The sequence below is a fragment of the Microtus ochrogaster genome, chromosome 16 (genome assembly GCF_000317375.1).
Source record: "Microtus ochrogaster isolate Prairie Vole_2 chromosome 16, MicOch1.0, whole genome shotgun sequence".
Lineage (NCBI taxonomy): Eukaryota > Metazoa > Chordata > Mammalia > Rodentia > Cricetidae > Microtus > Microtus ochrogaster.
In genome coordinates this window covers 3,998,496-4,008,599 of record NC_022018.1, presented here as the reverse complement: position 1 = coordinate 4,008,599, position 10,104 = coordinate 3,998,496, and the positions used below count along the sequence as shown (strand labels likewise).

At 37.9% G+C, this 10,104-nt stretch overlaps 1 long non-coding RNA gene across 1 annotated transcript in view; it reads left to right on the top strand.

Moving 5' to 3' along the window:
* Window positions 1–2,051: 2,051 nt before the first annotated feature.
* Window positions 2,052–10,104, top strand: part of LOC113456800 — a 47,524-nt gene continuing 39,471 nt past the window's right edge. Inside the window, exon 1 of the long non-coding RNA XR_003377538.1 lies at window positions 2,052–2,191. This is a non-coding gene — a long non-coding RNA (uncharacterized LOC113456800). The remainder of the gene's footprint in view (window positions 2,192–10,104) is intronic.

The window sequence follows — 10,104 nt, the reverse complement described above, 5'->3', positions numbered from 1 at the left end:
AGGCGGATCTCTGTGAGTTCGAGACCAGCCTGGTCTACATAGCTAGTTTCAGGTCAGGCTCCAAAGCCACAGAGAAACCTTGTCTCGAAAAACAAAAAAATGGGGGGGGCAGGGATAATAATTGCTAACATTTTGAATTCCACACATTAGCAAACATTAGTTTTAAAAGGAAAGCTCATGGAGCTTAAGAGATGGCTTAGTGGTTAAGAAATCTCACTGCTCTTACAGAGACCTGAGTTTCTATTCCCGACACCCACACGACAGCTCACTACTGCCTATAACTCTCTCTGTCTCCAGCCTCTGTGAGTACCAGGCACACATGTGCTACACAGACATATGTACAGACAAAACACTCATACACATAAAAACTTGAAAAAAGAAGCCTCACAAAATACAGTATATAATATATAATATATATAATGTATGAGTATAACACACACACACACATATATATTCTGTTCTCAGAGTGTATTGTTCATTAAATAAGCCTGATAGAACAAAACACAGAAAACTGTGACATTAGCCGTCGATAACAGAACCACCTAGAACTTTCTCCACCAGTCTCACCAGCTCGACTTGTTTCATACTCAGATTTCTGAGCCACACCCTGCCTCAGGATGCCACTTCAATGATGCTGAGTTGGGTGGAATGTGGGAAACTACTTTTTTTTTAATAAGCTCTTTAGGAGATTATATGATGCAAGTTATCCTAAGGCCAAGCATGCGTATCATGCATGAATATAAACTCTATGTTTTTGAAAGCGCTCTCTCAAATGTCAGTGATGAATGATAATGAGTTTAAATGAAAACCTATCCTACAAAATAATACTGCTTCAAATGAAAGGCTATCAGTTCTCAGATGGTTTCCCAAATTCAGACTTCACTTGGATTACCAAGTAAGAAACATAAGTTAAAAAATGAACTATAAAGCACATTCCTCTGAGATTAAATCCACTTACATGAGGAGGTGTTGCTGTTTGGAGTTACAAAAATAACAGCTGAGTTGGTACCAGCTATGCTCCTTCTTAAATAACTTCTCAGTTTCATTTGTACATTATGCTATTAGCCCTTTTGGTTTTAAAATAGTAATTTCTGTCATACAGGTATTTAGAAGTATTTGTGAGAACTTTTCTTTTGCCATACTTTATACAAATAAGTTAAAAAAATTATATATAGTGACACATTACTCATGTACCCCAATTATTTTAAGGAGAACAGTATTTCTACCATAGGAAAAGACTAGCCCTTTAATTATAGGTACAGTTCTCTTTGTATCTTACATACACCATATAAAAAGATATAATATATACATGTATATGAATTATTAACATTTTAGCTTAAGTTTTAATTATGAAAAGTAATTAGCACATTGTTCACAACTTTATCTAAGAAAATACTATAATTATATTTCTAGTGTAATACAAGAAATGAAATAAATGTCCTGCTTTCATGAATGCTAATTTTTACTCTTGCTGTAGATTTGTTTACTTAAAATATTTTTCAGGAATTAATAAATGACGTGTTATACAAATTATAATTATTTTATACTTGCTATAGATCTATTTATCTAAAATGTTTTAGGCATAAACATATACTGTTCAAATTGTAGTAATTTACATTTTATCATGCTTGTGTAAGCTGTATTACCTAAAAATTTAACTGTTAAAACAGTTAGGTTGACTATGGAGAAAGAATTGCTCTTCCAAATCAATCAAAATGATTGAATAAAATCTGGAAGTGTCAAAGACATGGGCTGTAAGATAAATCTATTTAAACATTATAATTTTGAGAATCTTATTTTTGAGCCATTTTATTTAGAGATTACATGAAGCTTAATCCTTAGCTTGGAGCTGTAGAGCAGGAAGGAATCCTCAGGCACATTGTGTTGCCCAGATTCTGACTAAGCTTGACAAAGGGAACTATTCTGAAGCTGCATTGTAAAGTATCGACCATCTCGCTCTACTAAAACAATAGACTTACAGTCACGGAAACAATATCCCCTTTGACTTCCTTCCCTTCACAGTTCAACTCACAGGCCAATCTGCCTAATTTGGGAACAGCAACAAAATTACTAATGGCTTATAAATGCGTAAGTGAGGATTTGAAGATTTTAGGCTGTATTTTAACACTATGAATGTTGTGCAAAATCAGCGGAGCAAACGGAAAAGCAACTCTGGAAGAACACACCTCAGGTTAGTCCACTGCTGTGCTCTGTCTTTCACTCTTCTTTCTCTTCATAAGCAGATAATATTTTGTGGAAATTGCTATTTTCAATACAAAAGGGTTATTGTCACAAAGAATGTATTCTTTCTTTATTACCTCAGCTATATGTCTTTAATTTTGAAAACAGAAAAGAAGACCTTGGCAGTCATTGATCACCAAGTACACAGTGAAATTGGTTGGAAAGGTCAACGTCGTCAACATAAAAGTAGAGTGAACATTTGTGAATCACTGGAGAGTTTTCATCATCTCTGAAGTTTGGCGTAAGGATGCAGGACAGAAAATAGGACACAGATATCTTTGACTTCTATCACAATGTTTTCCTTAATCTGTTTTACAAAACACAGTTTTGAGGTGCTAAGAGTTAACCAGAAAAGCTCTCTGCCACTGGCACTGCCTTAACCATTCATACATTCCCATGGTCTTGGTTGTTTTATTGATAGGGTAGACTAGATAAAAAAATCTCTAAATATCTTATTAGATTAGTGGCTAACAATCCCTTCATAGATGAGGTGAATTTAAGTCTCTTAAAGCATACTAATTACCTGGGTTATTTGGGTGGATTCAGCATGATCACTAGGGCTGTCGGAAGAGGGAGGCGGGGTTAGGGTCCAGACCAGGGTGCTGACAGTGGAAGTGAGAGGTTGGGGTCATAAGAGAAATGGTTCCTGAGCCAAAGGAAGCAGGCATCTAGAGAAGGAGCAGCGTTCTTCCCACCAAGGCCCTGTACCTACTAATAACTTAGCTTTGCTCAGGAAGACCCATTTTACTTATTCATTTGTTCATTTATTTACTTATTTATTTTTGGTTTTCTGAAACTCTGTGTAACACTCTGGCTGTCCTGGAACTGACTCTGTAGATCAGGTTGGCCTCAAACTCACTGAGACCATCTCGCCCCTGCCTCCCAAATGCTGGGATTAAAGGTGTGTTCCACCCACAACTCTGCTTCCAATAGCCCTGTCTGAGTTTTCCTCATGTCTCCCTGTGGCCTTATTCCAAGTGTTTTCACAAGCTGCCCTACTCTAGCCTTGAACCCGCCTACTATCTACAGGGCAGCCAGAGAGATCTGTTTACCACAAACATCAGAGCATGCTCTTCTGACTAGATGGTCAGCCACATCCCCATTTTACAGGGAGTACAGCTCCAGCACTGGCCCCCAAATCCCTGCACTCTTACCCTTCACTGTCACATCCCACGAACTTGTCTATACTTCTGCCCTACCCTAGGCCCTTTGACCTTTGCTGATTGCTCCTTTACTTGTTACTCTTGTCAGGAACCCATGACTTTAGCTCTTACAGATTCCTCTGCCTGGAATATCATTTCTCTGATATTCATTAAACTCTCATCCCTCTCTCTTGAAATCTTTGCACACATGTCAGGTCTCTGATATCTGCTCTTTCTATTTCATCTAAAGTCTCAGAAACTCCTGCAAGTTTTGTCTGCAGTATTTTTAACCCAGCTTTGTTATTTTTCCACAGCCTTCACTTTTTAGTATATTAAATGCTTTATCTATTCATTATATTGACATTATTTCTTCAGTGAAAATATTAATTAACTGAGCTAGAAGAAAATACTAGATGAGAGGTAAATTGGAATAAGCTACTTAATTTTACATTGCTTACACACAATCTATATCCTTACAATGCCTATGTTCTGTCCTAATTACTGGGTACTGTCTCACTGAGATTTGAAGACTAATTCAATAGACGCTGTGGTCAAATTAGGGCACACTGTAAAACAGGCAAAAAGCATCGTGACATAGAATAAAGCAGCAAGAAGTTAGGCTGTCTTCCCATTTATATCACTTTACATTTCCACAAGAGAGCCATAAAGACATGTTTGGCTACAGTGGCTACAACACAAAGACACTCATCTGAAATGCTGTTTTCTTAGTTATTACTATTTTAACTGCCTTGTTGACTGTTATTTTTTAAACCTATGGAGATGTAAAATTCTCTCAAAAGTGCACTCGTCAGTGTGTGACATGGATTTCTGACAAGGTGAAATTGTTGGGTGGTATCTCTCAAGCAGATACCCCATCTACACAGAGATCCCCTCCACACACCATTTCGTTGGGTAGCATCCAAATATCTGCTTTTCCATTTTTTTATTTACTTTTGAGACATGATCTTATTCAGACAATCTGTACCTAACTCACTATGTAACACAGGAGGAATTCCTGGTTTTTCTGCCTCTTGCACCCAAGTGCTAGAATTACTGGCCCTTGACATACTTTGGCTAAAAATCTGCTTTTGATTATTCTACTCCATTAGTCTGTTTGAATCCTCACCTTCTAAGACCTAGATGGAGGGGGGAGGACCTTGGATTTCCCATAGGGCAGGGAACCCTGACTGCTCTTTAGACTGGAGAGGGAATGGGGGGAGGTGAAAATTTGTAATAATAATAATAATAATAATAATAATAATCTGTTTTTGAAAATTAAGGAAGCAAAGAAATCAAGCATTTGTAAGTAAAGGTCCTGATGATTACTACTAGACTGAGGGGGGCTTCTTTTATAAAGAGTCCTTTATTTATTAATATGTTGTTTACAACAGGATGTAAATAATGTGAAAGTCAAAGTTTATCAGCTTAATTCATTTTCTCTCTCTGCTTATAAAGTGTGACTTGGCTTTTATGTGTATGTTTTCTAAGGGTCTTGGTCAGCTCATGAAGTCTGTCTGACATGGGGGCAGTTATGGGACACATTCCTCTAGAGATCTTTTGGAAGACTGCTTATCAGTGTGGGAATAACTGTCCGCTTCTGCATCCTTCTTTGTTTTCTGCTGAGTGTGCGATTTTAACAGTCATCACATGCAACGATAAAATCCATGGCTACTGAAAAGAAGTAAAAATGAGCCCCTTGGTTATGAAAAAGAAACCTGATGGATGCTTTGAATGCTGCTCTGTGTTTTTGATAACCAAGGAACTTCCCCAAGCTGTCTTCCGAATCTTAAAACTCTGTTTCTATAAGTACTGTCGCCTTCAATAACTAGCATTAGCTACACCAAACTTATGAAATGTAAACACATGGTTCCATGGTGTTCTTTTGGGCATGGCATTCAGAGGGAGGATCATGGAAACCTTTGGCAAGAGCTGAGCATAGTGGCTCAGTAAGCCATGAAATGGTGCTGTAAGGAACAAGTCTCACTCCAGTAAATTACAATCTCCTGTGTCCTCTCTGTAATTCACATGGACATGTAAGAAGAGACATAGATGTTGTATGATTCTTGAATTTTTGTGAAATCAGAGAGGATGTGGATGACATGCAACTTCTGATCTCATACATTGGATTAACAAAGGCTGGAGGAATTTAACATTTTAATGATCTAGTTACGTCTTAATTTTTTCTTATCCTATTGAATATATTATTGACATTACCCAAATACTAAAGAAGACTACATAGATATGTGTTATACATATATGCATACACACATATATGCACAAATTCTCTATGTTTGTGTTTTGCTAAGGATTAAACTCAAGACTTTTCCTCCAAACACTCTAATCCTGGGTGATGGCCACAGCCAAGTTAACAACAGTTTAAAGACGCAGTTCTCAAACTTTTGAAGGTCACATATCAGATACCTGGATATGTGATATTTACATTATGATTCATAACAGTAACAAAATTAGAGTTATAAAGTAATAAGAAAATAATTTTATGGTTAAGGGTCACCACAACATGTGTAACTATTAAATTATCACAGCATTAGAAAGGTTGAGAACCACTTTTTGGAGGAGGCTGCTTGTTCATTCCTGGCCACACAGACCTGAAATAATCACACAGAAACTATATTATCTTTAATACTGTTTGGCCAATAGCTTAAGCGTATTTCTAGCTAGCTCTTACATCTTAATTAACCCATTTCTATTATTTTTCTATTTTACAACGAGGCTTGTGGTTTTCCAGCAAGGTTCCAGCTGGCGGCTTGTGTCTTTATCCTCCAGTGGCTACATGGCTTCTTCCTGACTCAGCCTACTCTCTACTCTGTCTTCTTGGAATTTCTGTCTTACTCTATTCTGCTAAGCCACTTTAGAAGAAGCAGCTTCATTCATTAACCAATAAAGCAGCACATATACAGAAGGACTTTCCCACATCAATCCCTGATTTAAAGATTCATTAAATCAAAAATTAAAGAAATGTAATCACACACATTTATATAAAATACATAGTCATGCTTATTCGAGTTTTCTTGTGTGATTTTTACTGAGGACATATCAACAAAATTCTGCTCACCCCAGATGGAGAACCAAGGACAGGCCAAAATCAGCTATTCAAAAATGCTTTCCCTGAAGAACCAACGACATTACTGGAGTCTTTGAAGGGATAACAGTAAAGTGTAAGGACTCAAAAGCAGATGAAAAGCACAACACAGCTTAAGTGGCAACCCACCAGAACTTCAAGCCTGGCTCTCTGTACATTTTGCAGGCAGTTCACCAGGAGCATCCTCCAGTTCCTTGGTTAAGCAATCTCCCTTTCTAGCCCGTATTTCCTGCTTGCCTGACCTTGGATAGTTGGTCTTGATAGTTTCAGATTCCCTGAACTTGTGACTTGTTGACATTCAGAATCTTGCAAGGAAAGATGTTCCATTTCAGAAGGATTGGCTAGACAACGGTGCTTTAAATCTTAGAAGAGAATCTCCTTTTCTTTATATATAACATTCTCTTTTTAAATATTTGGAGAAACATTTTCTAACATTTGGAGAAAGTAAATCTTTCTAGGTCATTTATTCTATTAGTTGCTTTGTTCTCCACTCATGATCTAACCTGACAAAAGAGCAAATGTACCAGAAGAGGGTCTAATTAGCTCACATGAAGATTAGAAAGGAACAGAGGCAGGAGTGCTTTAGTAAATAGCACTGATCTCACTCGGTATGTGGCAGCGTGATTATTCAGTGGCTTCTCTTTTTCTGTCTTTGTTAAGTCTGGAACCCCATCCCATAAGATGGTGGTACCATATTCGAAGTGGGTCTTCTCCAATCAACTAAATACCTACACAGGCCACCAAAGGTGTGCAAAATAAATGGCCTAGATATATATTTTTAAAAGATTTATTTATTTTCATGTTATATGTATGAGTGTTTGACTCATGTAGTTATGTGGACTGCTTGTGTACAGTGCCCACTGAGGCCAGAAGAAGGTGCTAGATCCTCTGGATCCATAGAGTGACAGAAGATTGTTAGCAGCCATATGGTTGCTGGGAACTGAACCCAGATCCTCTAGAGCCAGTGCTCACAGCTTCTGAGCCATCTCTCTATACCCCTATGCTTATCATAATGCACACAAGTTAATACTTAAAAGTCAGAATCAAAAGCACATCACTTGACATTTTGACACCTGACACATCACTTTGACCTGATAAGTTGACACATGGCCTCCATAGGAGTATTGCAGCCCCATATTGCAAAATACATTAATTATAACTTCGAAACTCTCCATAGACAACAATTTCAACATGCTTTAGAAATACAGAATCTGTTCTGAGACTTAAGCAATCTCTTAACTGTGAATCTTTAGAACATACTTCACAAGCTCCACATTTTTAATACCCAATGTCATAGAAGATATGTTTCTATCCCAAAAAGGAAGAATGGGGGCATATCAAATCTCAGATCAAAGCAAGACAGAAACCCAGTTTTCTGCAGACAAATTCTAAAGTTCCATGCCTAGGATCTAGAAGTTTTTATGGTCTAGTGTCTTTAGGTTTAGGTTTCACCCTAACAGCCTTACACAACTATCTTCCAGTTTCTCCTCTCAGGGAATCCAGTCTGTTACACAATGACTTTCTACAATCTTGATACAAGTCATTGTGACCTAGCTCTTGCAGTGCTTGTGCCTGCAAAAACAGCACTATTAGTGTAGACATTGATGATCCCCCAAGTCCTGATATCAGACTGGCATGTGGTTTGCCTCCTTTCTACCACAACCATACTGTTCTCCTTGTACTTGGGTGACTTCAGGGTGTGGGAAAATGTCTCCAGGCAGTTTGTTTTTCCCCAGAAGCAAACCCCTCTGCATCACTCACTTTTTAGTTTCTCTCATTTCAAACAAAATTGGTTTGTACTCTGGGATTTTGTATGGATCTTGTACTCAAGGCATCTTTCTCCTTTATGCTCATTTTTCTTAAATATTATAACTAATTTTTGTAACTGCTCTCTCATCAACTTGAAGCAGGTATGAGCTTTTCTCATCAAAGAGCACACTTATGTTTGCAAGTTTATTCAGGTTCACAGACCTTCCCACAACAAACTGACCACTTTTAATGTTTTTGTTCATCATTCTGCTCCTTTTAGTTAACCTGAGTAAATGCAATAAGCATCAACAAGGTCAGAGATTAGATGTTTTGCTGTCATGAAACAAACAAATTAGTTTATTGGTGTGGGAAGTCTTTCTGTATATATGCTGCTTTTGTTGGTAAATGAATAAAGAAACTGTCTTGGCCTGTGATAGGTGAAAACTGAACTGAGTGCTGGGAGAAAGAAGGCAGGGTCGCCAAGAGACACCATGTCATCACTGTCGGGAACAGAGGAGCCGGAACCGTGCCAGTAAGCCACAGCCACAGACTAATAGAGATGGCTTAAATTAAGATGTAAGAGCTAGGTGATAAGACGCTAGAGCTAATAGGCCAAGCAGTGATTTAAATAATATAGTTTCTGTGTGATTATTTCGGATCTGAGCAGACATGAATGAATGAGTGGTCTCCCTTTGGCAACAGTTAACTACTTTGAATTTAACCTCATTCAAGTTTTCAGGGCGTGGGCAAAACACAGTTAGGATCTTTACCAGAAAATACCATGAAGATCCTTTAGTCTGGTTCTCAACTGAATCTTTTGTTCCTCTATGTAGAGAGAAGCCTTTACTGCCCACTGTCCTCTAGGCATTCTGGTCTTTTCAACTCCTACCAGAATGACCTATTAAGCTCTGTTTATAGCAGGCTATGGCTTCATTAATCCACAAGTCCAAATTCTTCTAATTTTCTCCTACAAATTAACTCCAAATGCTCACAAGTGGTTTGGTCAGGTATAGACCGAACTGACCCCATTTCTTGTTACCAGGGGAGTCTTTATTTGCTGCCTTCCTTATGGAGATGGAATAACTGACAAAAAAGAAATTGATGAGAGGGAGTGTTAATTTGTCTTTTCAATTCAGAAAGATGTCATCCATCATGTTGGAGGAGAAGCTCTTGTGGCCAAAGCAGCTCGGTCTATGATGCTGAACAAGAAGCAGAGCAAAATTCTTAGTCTAAGATCCTATGATATGGACTGGAAGGTTGTCCTTTCTCAACGATCCTCTCTGGGTGTTTCTTTACACAATATTTAAAGGTGCCCCTATGTTGGTATACAAAAGAGTGTCACAGTAACCCAGAATGGAGTATAACAAATGCTTATTTATCTTGGATAAACTCATAGAAAAAGTAACAATCTGCAGTCCTCTGTGTGTGCTGGGAATTGGAGCTGAGTCTAGCAGCCAAGAGACCCACAAAAGCTTTTCATTGGTGTTTATAGTATATGAGAGCATGCCCAAAATGGGCTGTTATCTTAAAAGCTACTGGCTTAAGGAGTTCCCACAGTACCTCCCTATTTTGTCTAAGTAAGATAGTTCTAAGTTTAATACAAAACTATATACAATGCAAAGAATATTAAGTATCGTCCAGAGAAAAGAAGAGACAAAAACATATAAAAATTAGAATTAAAACCAGCATGAACAACATCAAACAAGAAACATATATAAATAAGAGGCTAGAGATAATAGGCCAAGTAGTAATCTAATTAATACAATTTCTGTGTCGTTATTTCAGGGCTAAGTTAGCCGGGAAGCTTGGAAGAACAAACGGGCCCTCCCCTTCTTGCAACAATGTGGTCAACTAATGCCACAGAAAACCTGA